The sequence below is a fragment of the Amblyomma mixtum genome, chromosome 2 (assembly GCF_055824585.1).
Source record: "Amblyomma mixtum isolate Tamu chromosome 2, ASM5582458v1, whole genome shotgun sequence".
NCBI lineage: Eukaryota > Metazoa > Arthropoda > Arachnida > Ixodida > Ixodidae > Amblyomma > Amblyomma mixtum.
Window position 1 is genome coordinate 137,784,008 of NC_143013.1, and position 11,956 is coordinate 137,795,963.

General features: G+C 45.9%; 1 pseudogene; it reads left to right on the forward strand.

Annotated features, from left to right (window-relative positions):
• The first annotated feature begins 493 nt into the window (after window positions 1–493).
• LOC149361059 (uncharacterized) overlaps window positions 494–11,956 on the forward strand; it is a 41,710-nt pseudogene continuing 30,247 nt past the window's right edge.

Sequence of the window (11,956 nt, forward strand, 5' to 3'; positions counted from 1 at the left end):
CCTTGCAAGAACCCTGCTGCTCGAGCAATTTGACCGCCATAAGTACTGCTACTACGTCGAAAGGTGAAGTGAGCAAAAAATCTATGAAGCCAGTGATAAGTTTGAGCACTAGCTTTTGGATTTATATGAAAGTGGTAAGCTTGTTCCAAAGTGGGAGACTTTTGAGCAAACAAACACAGCCTTGAGAGAACTGTAGTTGAGCACTGTCCGATCCATTGCTCTTAACCATAGGGCATAGTGCAGCATGGTTTCCAAAGCGATGTGATGTCGAGCACCAAATTAAGAGTGGGGATGTCAGCAGCAGACACGGCAACATGCTAAGCAATCCCTTTTGCTTTGCATTTCAGGTCTTTATCGGAGCCCTGGTAGCGCCGCGTGAGTGGTATCAAGCGAAACGTGCGAACCATGTTCAAGGATTCAATGCCGTATCAGCCGTACTGCTTTCCGACGGAGTCATCACTGAACCAGACCAACCTTGGCTATCAGCTTCCACACCTTTGACGACATCGGGGACGTCATGTCACGTGGCACATCCATCGACTATAAATCTACCACCGGAGCTTTTCTTCGCCAGTGGGCATGTCAGCAGCAGACACGGCAACATGCTAAGCAATCCCTTTTGCTTTGCACTTCAGGTTGGTAATCTCAAATATGAACATTGTTACCGAAGTGACGATCGTTTTTTAGTACTGCTGCCCTGCCCACTGGGCATTCAGTGGTTTCTGTCTTGTGTTATTACATTATCGAAAGATCTGTTGTCTTGTGGCGATATTGAAGCAAATCCTGGTCCAACTGAAAAAGAGATGCTATCGGATTTACTAGCAGGCCAGGGTAAGATTACTTCAACAATAGAGGGCCTGCAGGCATCACAGAACAAGATAGAAGGCAAGCTTTCCTCTTTAACAGAGCGGTTTGACGGTATTGAGAAACAGCCGGCCTAAATGTCTTAGCCACGAAGGTGAAAGATATGTAATCTACCATATCAGAACTTCAGGGGCAGCTTACTTTAGTTAGAAACCAGATGGATGACTTAGAAAACAGAGGAAGAAGAAATAACCTTATCATTCACGGTATAGAGGAGGACAGCATTGAGTCTAACCAAGAACTGGAAAAGACTTCTCGAAAGCGTTTGATTCTTTAAATCATCACATTCTGATCAAAAAGCTTGCGTTTTCTGGAATTCGTGGACTACCTTTAGAACTGCTAGAATCATACTTAAAAAATCGCTCACAATGTGTGTGTTTGGGACGCCACCGATCGCATGTTCTCCCTCCCTTGAGAGGTGTGCCTCAAGGAAGTAATCTGGGTCCTTTGTTATTCAGTGTTTACATAAATGATATAGTGAATATCGACGAAACAGCTAAGTTTATCATCTATGCTGACGACAGTAGTATACTGTTCTCAGGACCTGATATTAACACATTAGCAACAAAATGCAATAGCGTGCTTTCAAATCTGTCCTCGTGGTCGCAAGCCAACCATCTTACCATTAATGCGAAAAAGACGAAGATAATAATTTTAGATCAGTAAATAAGCCCCTTTGTCTACAACACGCTATTACATTTGAGGGAAAAGTTATTGACATCGTTGAACATCATACAATTCTAGGTGTAACCTTTTCCTCGAACCTTACTTGGGACCTACACATAACTCAGGTATGTAAAAATTACCGACGATTACGTTACTTCCTAATGCGAAATTTGAGCGCAGCAAATAAGCTGTTTCATCTTTTCGATAGATTGAGGCAAAGAAATCGAGCAACACATGTATGCGCTATCACAGAATTTTTTTTTATTTTTCACACGTATTCGCAATTTCGGCTCGGGCGGTGCACATATACAGATCCGCCCCCACCGATCTGGCTCTCTGATTGCCACCGCAGAGGGGTTGCATTGGAGGAGGAGCGAAGAAAGGAATTAAAGGGAAGCTGAAAGGTTTCCCGAAAAAATTGAGTGAAGAGATGCACCGTACAGTTTTCCACTCTCGGAATTCGAATTTCTCATCGAAATTAGGCAGAAGAAAGCGCAAACCTATTTTATTTTGGCGAAAAGTGCAGCAGCGCCTCGGGCCAGCGCGCGCGCCTCGTTGCCGCCTGTGATTGGTTGGGCGCCTCGTGACGTGAACACAGGCGTTGGCTCGGTGAGCCCGGCTCGGTCGCCGCCGATGTAGTGCATGAAGCGCGGCGCGCGGTGGTTCGGGCTGTTGGTTTGATGCTTATATCACGATGGAACACATCGAAGATTACCAGGAGGATCTTGGCGTCATCCCCTACATGTACGAACCAATCGCTAAGAGCAAACCGCTCCAAGGAAGCAACGATGCTGGCGCAAGCGGTGCTTTTGGCTTGAACGAAAGCGAAGTGTCAGCATCTCCACGTGTTGGAAATGTCCTTTCGTAAGCATACTTTTCTAGCCAAACTTCATTCAGTGATACAATAAATTAATTTTGAAGCGAGCAAATGTTGTATAGCACTGCTGCACGAAATTTTCCTAATGCAATGTAAGCGGAATGCGATCGTCGGCATTGTTGTCTTGCCGCTTGTCGGTGCTGCCGCAAATCTGCTTGTAATCCACACAGACCACTGACATGCGGAAGAAGTTATCAGGCTCTTTTTGCACGCAAATTTTATGCTGGCATCGCTTCACGGTCGCTGCGTGCCGGCTCGGTTCATAACACACGCGTAAAACAGAAGTTTGCCGCGCTTTGCGGCAGAACTCGTCGAGGTGACAAACGTGCGTCTTTCGTTCTGCGTGCCAAGATGGGATCTGGAAGTAAATTAAAATCCTTGTTTAGGCGAGTTCCTTCATACTGCAAGCCCTTGTAGGAATATCTCCATCCGTTTGCGGTCGCCTTTCTCTCAGATCAAGCGACAAGTGATTTTTTTCACTAACTCGATGGCCTCGTGCTGCAACCGAGCAGGCCGAATCGCAAGGCTGGCTGTAGAACACGTAGCGCACAATTATATATTATTATAAATGTATGAAGCCATGCTGCACTCGGCAATTTTTTACGACTACATGTGTTATTATAAATATATTCCTGGCAGAACACTTTACTGGTATTGGCTGCATTAGAACGTGAACAGACTTGTCAGCCTTGACATCACTTTTAGAAAAGTTCGATGCAGGGTCCTCAGCAGCATCTCCCAGTGGCATTCGACTTGTTGCACAGTCCTGATTTGTATTCCTGTTTGGTGTGTATTCTTGACTGTCTGGTGTGGAGCCTCCAGGTGTGATGTCGTTTTCCATGCAGTCTTGATTTGCACTATCGTCTGGTGTGCAGTCTGGATCTTGCAGCAGTTCGGCAAGAACCTGAAAGGCATAAGCAATATGATGTTATTGTTGCAAACAGAACAAAAGTGTGCTTCAGTATGAGTAAAATCTTCTGGTTTATTTCATAAACTGTTTTGTTGATTGGCGAGCTCCGTGCAAAGTGAGGTCATTTATTATATACAAGGTGTTTCTTTAGAAGGTCCAAAATTTATTTTAAAAAATGGGTAACTAACCTTGTATTAATTTTATCCCTGGGGCTATATTGGGGGATATGGCAGACACCAGTAATAGGCAGAAGGCTTCCATTCGCTCACTAAATTGCATATCTTAATTAAATTTTTATTTGATATCATGTTGTATTTGCAGATTTGGAGCACCTCCTGCAAATACTATAGCCAAGCAAAAAAGATCTCTTTAAGAACTTACACCCTGACAGGCAACTTCACGCGCTAACACAGCGCCAGAGGACGCGTCCGACGTAGATCGCTCAAAAAAAAAAAAAAAGTGTACGCTTTGAGGCCGGACTGCAAGCGCCATGACTGCGCACATTGGGCGCTGACGAGGCGGCTATCAGCCAGGCCCCAGGCGAAACCAAATTGAAAACGAACCGCCGCGCGCCCGTATACCAGAAACATCTGCAAAGAGTTTTCTGGGCGCTCCGAGCACGAAGAAAAATGTGCCGCGTATTACTCCCTATGTTCTCGCCACTGAGGGCCACGCATTAATCCTACAATATGTGAGCTCGAGCATAATTGAGTAAAGAGGCTGCATATAACAACTTTTCACGTGCTTGCTTACCGAACGAAGTTCTCTGCTCACGCGCGGTGCGCAGTCTCCGGTTGTGAGGCGCACTTCGCGTCGCTCCAGCTCTTGCAGTATTATAGTAGCAGTTTAAGATTTTTATTCAGCCAAGAACTTTAGCGCCGACCTCTGATATGAGCAATGCTGTACGAGATGCAGGATGCATGCCTGCAAGCATAACAGCTAAGCACTTATTTTGTAAGCTGCAGTTTGCTGCCGTCCTGACGTTCTCATTCCAGCGCCGTTCATCTCACTACTACCGAAAGTCTTGCATCCACGAAATTACGCGCCTACACTACATAGAACACCGGTTCGCGCACTCAAATTCTCATAGAGTTAACACACAAATTCTTACCTCGAGCTTCCTCCTTTTCGCGAAAGCTGGCCTCGGTGGCGGTGACGAACTCCTGTGCGCGAAGACAGACTGTATTGCGCCGGGTTTCAATCGAGCCAACTTTGTTGACAGGCCCAATGAACGCATTATCGACAGGCTCTGGTTATAGTCTTCATCACGAAAGTGGTCAAAGCATAGCATTGTAGTCTTTAAGGGTTGAAATGCCTTCGCTTCACAGCAGCGACCCACCTCGCGGAAATCTTCTTATTTTGCGGGAAATAATGAAAGACCACATCGTCCCGGCCGCTGGTGTTAGTGCAGCCGAAGGCTGCGCAGAACGCCGGCATGATGGTCCCCCGCTTCACTCGATGCTGCACACGTTTCTGTACGTCACCACAAACATAAAAACGCACAAATACAGGAACATACGGCAGATCGAAGCAGCTTACGATGGCACGCACGCAGAAACAAGCACGGTCGCGGAGGCTGCGAGGCGACGGAACACCAATGTTTACGTCACCACCCCACGGTTTCCGGTTTCGGCTCGCATCGTCAGGGTCATCAGCAGCGCTCGGCGGACAGCGGGGGGCGGAGCTACCGCGCAATTTTAAAGGGCGATTACGTCGCTCCTAAGTGATTAATCTGCAAAAAAATTTCACCCGCATGATTTTTAAGGTTTCCACATCCATACGTGAGCATCTTAATAAATTCGAAAATCTCTTCAGCTTCCCTTTAAGTTCGAGCCGGCGCTTTGACAACCGGAGACTCGCAAGAAGAGGGGGGAGGGGGGCGGCGTGTACACCCAGCGGCAAACGATGGGGGCAGAAGCGCGCGCAGCATGCGGACAACACGATAAAGGGAGGAGGGAAGAGATAGCAGCGACTGACTGATGCCGCTGACGCCGATAGCGCTGGGGGGATGAAAGGGGGGCGGAGCTGGTTACGAGGCCGACGCCGACGACGACGCGAAACCCAGGAACGGACGCCAAAGAGCTGCGCTCTAAAAGCTTTCATCTGTCACTGGAGCATTGTCTCGATGCAGTTCGTTTCTTCCGGTCCAAATCAAACTGCAAATTTACTATGCGTTGTTCGCATCGTATCTTAACTATTGTAGCCTAGTTTGGCTCACAACAACTAAACAAAATATCAATAAAATAAATGCTCTGCAAAAGAAAATCGTTCGCATAATCGCAAACATTCCATATTCCGCGTCCACATATGCTTTATTTCAAAAATACGGGCTAATAAAGACTAATAAAGGGCTAATAAAGGCATTTGGCAGCAGCGGCAGCCACCGGCACGCACGACAAGTGAAATCTACTCTGTATATTTACAGCGTCCTTCGCCTGTGGACCAAAGTTGCTGGCCGCCGAGAGCATTTCCGGCTGCGCTGGTGCAACTGAAAACCGATCGTCGCCCGAAGTTTTTTCTTTCGCTCTGGAAGCGAGACAGTTCTGGGGAAGGCAAATCGCCACCTGCATCACCGACGCCAGCGATAACTGACGAACAAGCAAGGACCGAGGGGGCGTCTCCTCGCATTTGGCAGCAGCGGCAGCCACCGGCACGCACGACAAGTGAAATCTACTCTGTATATTTACAGGTTGGTCGTCTTTACTTATAAGGATTAGACTCTGTTTTGTTGCCGACCCTGCCGCTGCTGCCACGAGTACATTGTTTTCTTGAAGTGTATTTTCCTTTGCACCGCACGACATGTCGAGATGTTGTACATGCAGCTCGCTTGTGCCTGAAAATGTGCCCTCTGCCAACTGCTGTGAATGTAAGTTCAGTTTTCATTTTGGCGACTGTTCTGGTATAGCCGAAGAGGCGTGGCAAACAAAACGTGTAAAAAAAACTGGAAGTGCAATACATGCAAACATGGCCACATCGTGGAAGATGGAAGTGAGAAGCTTAGTGCAGAAAAGGAAGTGTTAACATGTTTGCTCAAAATTGAAGCTAAACTTGACGCTCTCCTAACCTTGCCCAAAAAAATTGATGAACTAGAAGCCTCAGTGCAGCTAATCTCAGACAAGTTTGACGAATTTCAAAACCGGCTGACTGATCAAGAAAAAAACACCAAAGAACTTTGCCAGCGTGTAGACAAACTTGAGAGGGTGGACTCGGCAAATGAAATTGCTCACCTAAAGCGTGAAGTCGAAAGCTTAAAGTGGCGAAGTCGCCGCTTAAATCTTGAAATACACGGCGTCTCTGAGTCCGACGATGAGGACCTACTAGAAAAGATAAACGAAGTGGCTACCAAACTGAATGTACCGCATGTAACAAGGAAGGATATAGCCGCCGTGCATAGGCTGCCAGCGAAGGCCGACAAAACGCCAGCTATTATCACTCGCTTTTTGAGGCAAGAGGACCGTGACGCTTGGCTGGCAAAGAGACATTTGCTGCAAAAAGAGAAAAGCTTGTTTATCTGCGAAAATATCACGCGGCTCTCCCGCACATTGCTAACCTCGACAAAAGAATGGGCAAAAAAGAATGGCTACGCATACGTTTGGCATGCTAACGGAAAAGTTCTGCTGTGGAAGCAGACCGGCGACCCCGCTTTCGTCATTCGCAGTGAGCAAGATCTTATCAACTTGCAGTAACGTGCTCTTGTAGCACCCCACGATGTGGGCGTTCTTTGTGTTCTTTAGTGCAAGATGATGCCCTCAAGTTTTGACCTTCCTTGTGAACCTGCTTTATCAAAAAAAGACACACTTTCTTTGTGTCATCTTAACGCTAGGAGCTTAAAAGCTAAACTTGATGAGGTAGACTTATTCCTAAATGACCTTAACTATTCTTTTCACATTCTTTGTTTCACTGAAACGTGGTTTTCCTCTGATGATGAGTGTGCTTTTCTTGATGGTTACGACTGCATATCCGTATGTCGCGCTTTCAAACGTGGTGGTGGTACTGCGATGTATATTCGCTCAGACTTCAAGTACAATGCACTCACAGAATATAATATTATCAATGAAAACATTGAATGTGTCGCTGTACAACTTTATGACATCCTGCTAGGAGTGTTTTATCGCCCGCCATCTGGATCCATGAACCATTTCTTGAACTGTATGGAAGAACTGTTGGAACTAAGTCTTGAGTTAAAACTACAGTGTGCTTTTGTTGGCGATTTTAATCTCAATGTTTCATCAGATACCTCCGGCTATTCGCGCCTACAAGAGCTGTTTGTGTCATACGCGTGCTGTAACTTAATAGATATGCCAACTAGGATTACTCCTACCTCTCAAAGTATTTTAGACCTTTGCATTACAAGCTTTCCGCCTGACGTTGTAAAATCGGGTGTATTGATTTGCAATTTAAGTGACCATTTGCCAATCTACTGCATTTTACCTCACAAAAGGCCTAATTCAAATAAGCAACCAGTTTTTATCCGCCATTACTCTGAAAAAAATATCATCAAATTCAAATATCTTCTCTCAAATCAAAGGTGGGACTCCATTTTAATGGAAACAGATGCAAATAAAGCGTACGAGGCTTTTCTTTCCTGCTTTATGGCTGCATACGAGAAGTGTTTTCCCCTCGAGCCGGCCCAGTCAAAACGCACTACAGGAATTTACGACAGAAAACTTCTGTAGTCTGTCGTATTTTGGGCATGTGTATTTGTGTAGTCTGTAGTGTAGTATTTCTGTAGTCTGTCTTCTGTAGTGTAGTATTTCTGTAGTCTGTAGTGTAGTATTTCTGTAGTCTGTCTTCTGTAGTGACGTAATTCTGTAGACTGTCTTCTGTAGTGTCATATCTCTGTAGTCTGCTTTCTGTAGTGCATTTCTGTAGTGTGTTGTATTCCTGTAGTCATTACCAAGTACCCTTTGTCAATTAATATGCAGCTACAGAGCAAAAGTCTGAACATTCCATGCATTCCCGCAGTACAGCCAGCCACAAAAACATCTCACTTGGAACAAATCGACTATTTATTTAGATATATACACAGGGGTGGAAGCAGCTAGCTCCAGCTTTTTGGAGCAGGCACGGGAGCAGCAAAAGTCTTATTTTAGAGCAGCTTTGGAGCAATTTGTAGGCTATTTGGGAGCACTTTTGGAGCAGACTGGCAACATTTAAATGCGACTGAGAGCAATTTTGTTTGCAACTCTCCCAAAAACTGCAGAAATATTGATCATCAATCCTACAGGCCAGAATTCTTTAAAAGGACTGCAATCGCGCTAAAGATATTTGCTAGAGTGCATAAAAATAGACATGTGGCAGCTGCTACAAACAGTAGTTGCAGTAAATTAGCTGTCATCAATTTCAGTTTCGAAAAAAAAGAAAACATCATATTGGCGACAGTTCGTCAAAACCGTCAAAAGAGTGCTGCAGAATCTCGAATATACTAGTCAGGACCGGAAAAAAAGAATCAATACCCGCCAACCAGTGGATTTTAAAATTCGGAAAACTGTTGCAGCCAAACCAACAAGAAGGTACTCACATAATTTGCGCCCTCACGTAAATGCGCACCAAGAATTTAACACCCATGCATATATGTAAAAAAAAATGCACCAGCGTACAAGCGGGTGCACCCAAGGCAGGCTTTGGAAGAACGCGTTGCTCTGTACAGCTATGAAAGGTGCGAGTAGCGAGGGGATGCCAGCCGCGCCGCTATGAAGATGTAACCCCATAACTGGCCAGGCCAAACCGAAGCGACGCCAACTGCGTGCGAGGTAAGAGCACGACAGTACCTCGCACGATGGGTAGTAAGTCAGGTGTCCATTCCCTGGCAGCACCACGTGCAAGAAGTTCGCAATTCGTTTGTGAAATTAGCTCAGGTAAATAAAATTATATTCGCGCGCCGTTTACCCTGCCCGCGCTGGCAGTTGCTATGCAGGTCAAGGTGTCCGGAATCCTAAACAACCGATTCGGTTTGGGGCTAGTCAGCTAGGCCTATGGCAAGGACGCCGTTTTAAGTGCTGTTTATCTCCAGAGTGAAAGCCTTAAATGGCTCATGCTCACAGTGTCTGTCCTTGCGCTGGAATCGTGCCAACTGTGGCCTCTCCTCCAGGCTAGCGCCACAGCACAACCACCTCCTCCAACAATTTCCTTTCCTCAAATTCATTTTCTTCACTACGGGCCCTCTTTCTGTTCCTTCTTTCACTCCCACTTCCTCTGCAAACGGAAGAATCAAGACAGTTACTGCTTACTGCGGAATTTCCTTGCCTCAAATAGAATTTTCATTTTCTTCCCTATGGCCCCTCTCTGTGTCTTTTTTTCTTTCACTCCCACTGCCTCCCTTCCTGTACAGCCATGGTTGGTAGCAGCCGAAACAACCCAAAAGTGGGATTCAGGCGTGCACTGACCCAGGGAGCCAGTTATGAGCGCTTCCTTTCCTTAAAATGATACGAGTGTAAAACATCAACGCCAACGAACAAAGTGAACACAAACAGACAATGGCAATGAACAAAGTGAACACAAACAGACAATGGCAAGGCAAAGGGCTCCCTCTAAAACACTGCAACGCTTCCTTTCCTTAAAATGATCAGTGTAAAATGTGAACACAAACAGACAATGGCAAGGGGAATGAACAAAGTGAACACAAACAGACAATGACAAGGGGAATGAACAAAGTGAACACAAACAGACAATGGCAAGGGCAACGTTTCTGCCAAAGAGCTCCCTCTAAAATACTGCTACGCTTCCTTTCCTTAAAATGATCTGAGTGTAAAATGTCAACGAGCGCCAAAGGGCTCCCTCTAAAACACTACAACGCTCTAAAACACTGGCTCTAAAACACTGCAACGCTTCCTTTCCTTAAAATGATCAGAGTGTAAAATGTCAATGCCAGTGAACACAATGAACACCAGCGATGGCGACGCCGCGAAACAGGCGCCAAAGAGCTCGCTCTAAAACATTGCAATCAAAATAGATACCGCAGTCACCAAAGACAAAAACCGCACACGCGGGAAGCCCGCCACGCGCCAAGCAGTTCGGGAAAGCGGCTGTGGGTTGACCACAAGGCTTTCGCCAAGCACACTAGAATTTCCAGTGCATTCGGTAACTTTTTTCCTTCCTCCAAGAGCGAACCCAACTGTCGATGCCAATGCAGTTGCGTCCGTTTCATAGCGAGCACTCAGTGTTGCCCAGCTGACAATAACACTCGTCTAAATTTGGCTCTGTGTACTTGTAATGGGCGTAAATTGCTGTTTAGGCGCATCTTGGCGCAGGAGATTAAGTTGGCGCAGCATGGCGCAGCACTTCCACCCCTGTACACAGGATTTTCTGCAGGTCTCTTGTCGACTGTCCTAGCTGAAGAAAAAGAACAATAATATATATAGTATGCATACACAACAAATGCATGCAAATGTTACAAAAGTCATACAGTGGAATCTCGATTATGCATTTCGCTTTCATGCAACGATACCCATTTAACGTCAAATTGGCACAGGCTCGACGTAAACCCATAGGAATAATGCATTAAAAGCCTCAATTATACAACTGAAGAATATGCACACCCCGCTTCATACGATGGCTGGCGGGAACCGTCCGGAATGGGAGAGACATTGGCATGCAGAGCACTTTATTGACAGAAGTGATGTCAACCAAGCTGTTTCCAGATAGAAATCAAGACGGAGACGTGCATGCAACGTGTGACCAAGTGCACCATGGCCTGTAATGACTGTTCTGCCGACGGCTCCGACTGCGTCCGTGCACGCAACCCACATCCATCAGTGCGAGGCGGTCCGCCTGGCCAGTTTTTCCACACGCTTCACTTACGAGGACGGTGGGGAAATAAACTGCACGTTCATACCACCATAAAGGTATTGTAGAGGCGGTAAAAAGAGTAGACTTTTCAGTGATCGCTGGTGGCTAGTTCAAAAGCGCTACCCGCTACACCTTGAGTAAAGCACAGGTTAGGCCGACAACACCAAGCAAGCGGTGTACTGTCAGCCGGCAGAACGCACATCACTGCAGAAATCGTGCTAAAGGTGAACATTGTGCTTTCTTTTTTCCTTTAAGATACGAATTCTTAGTACAGATACTGCTACCTGCTTCTGCGTAGTGACAGTGGTTCTAGAGAAAGTTTGAACAGAAAGACATATGTCCTGGCATGGCCGTATATTGCGCGCTGCACATCTCCGAAGGGTTGGAGTAGTCATATTCCTGGCGTGTCGTTCATATATTTTTTTCAAGATTCATCCGACATCTACTTAACGTGCAGGAACAGAGCGCTTGCATGCCTTGTCTAAAGCTCTCTCTTCCACGCTGAAAAGCCTGGCTGCGCGCGGTCTCAACAGTCTCAAAACATGAGCGCAAAGGGAAGATCGTTTACTTTGGATGACAAGTAAATAATCACAATGGATGCTATCTTCAATAATGCCCAGTGAACATTACAAAACACTCCCAATCCTTGCTTTTATCTGTCTGCTAATGTGGTCCATAAGTGCTGTTAACAGTCTGGTTCATATACATAATCTTCCGTGCGCTCATCTGAGTAGTCGACTACCCTTAAGCAGAAATTGGGTAAAGCAGTATCTCACTATAGTAGGCAAATTCCAGTAATATTTGCAGGTTATTCCAGTGCCTAAGTGTCCCATACAGACAGTTAGGAAATA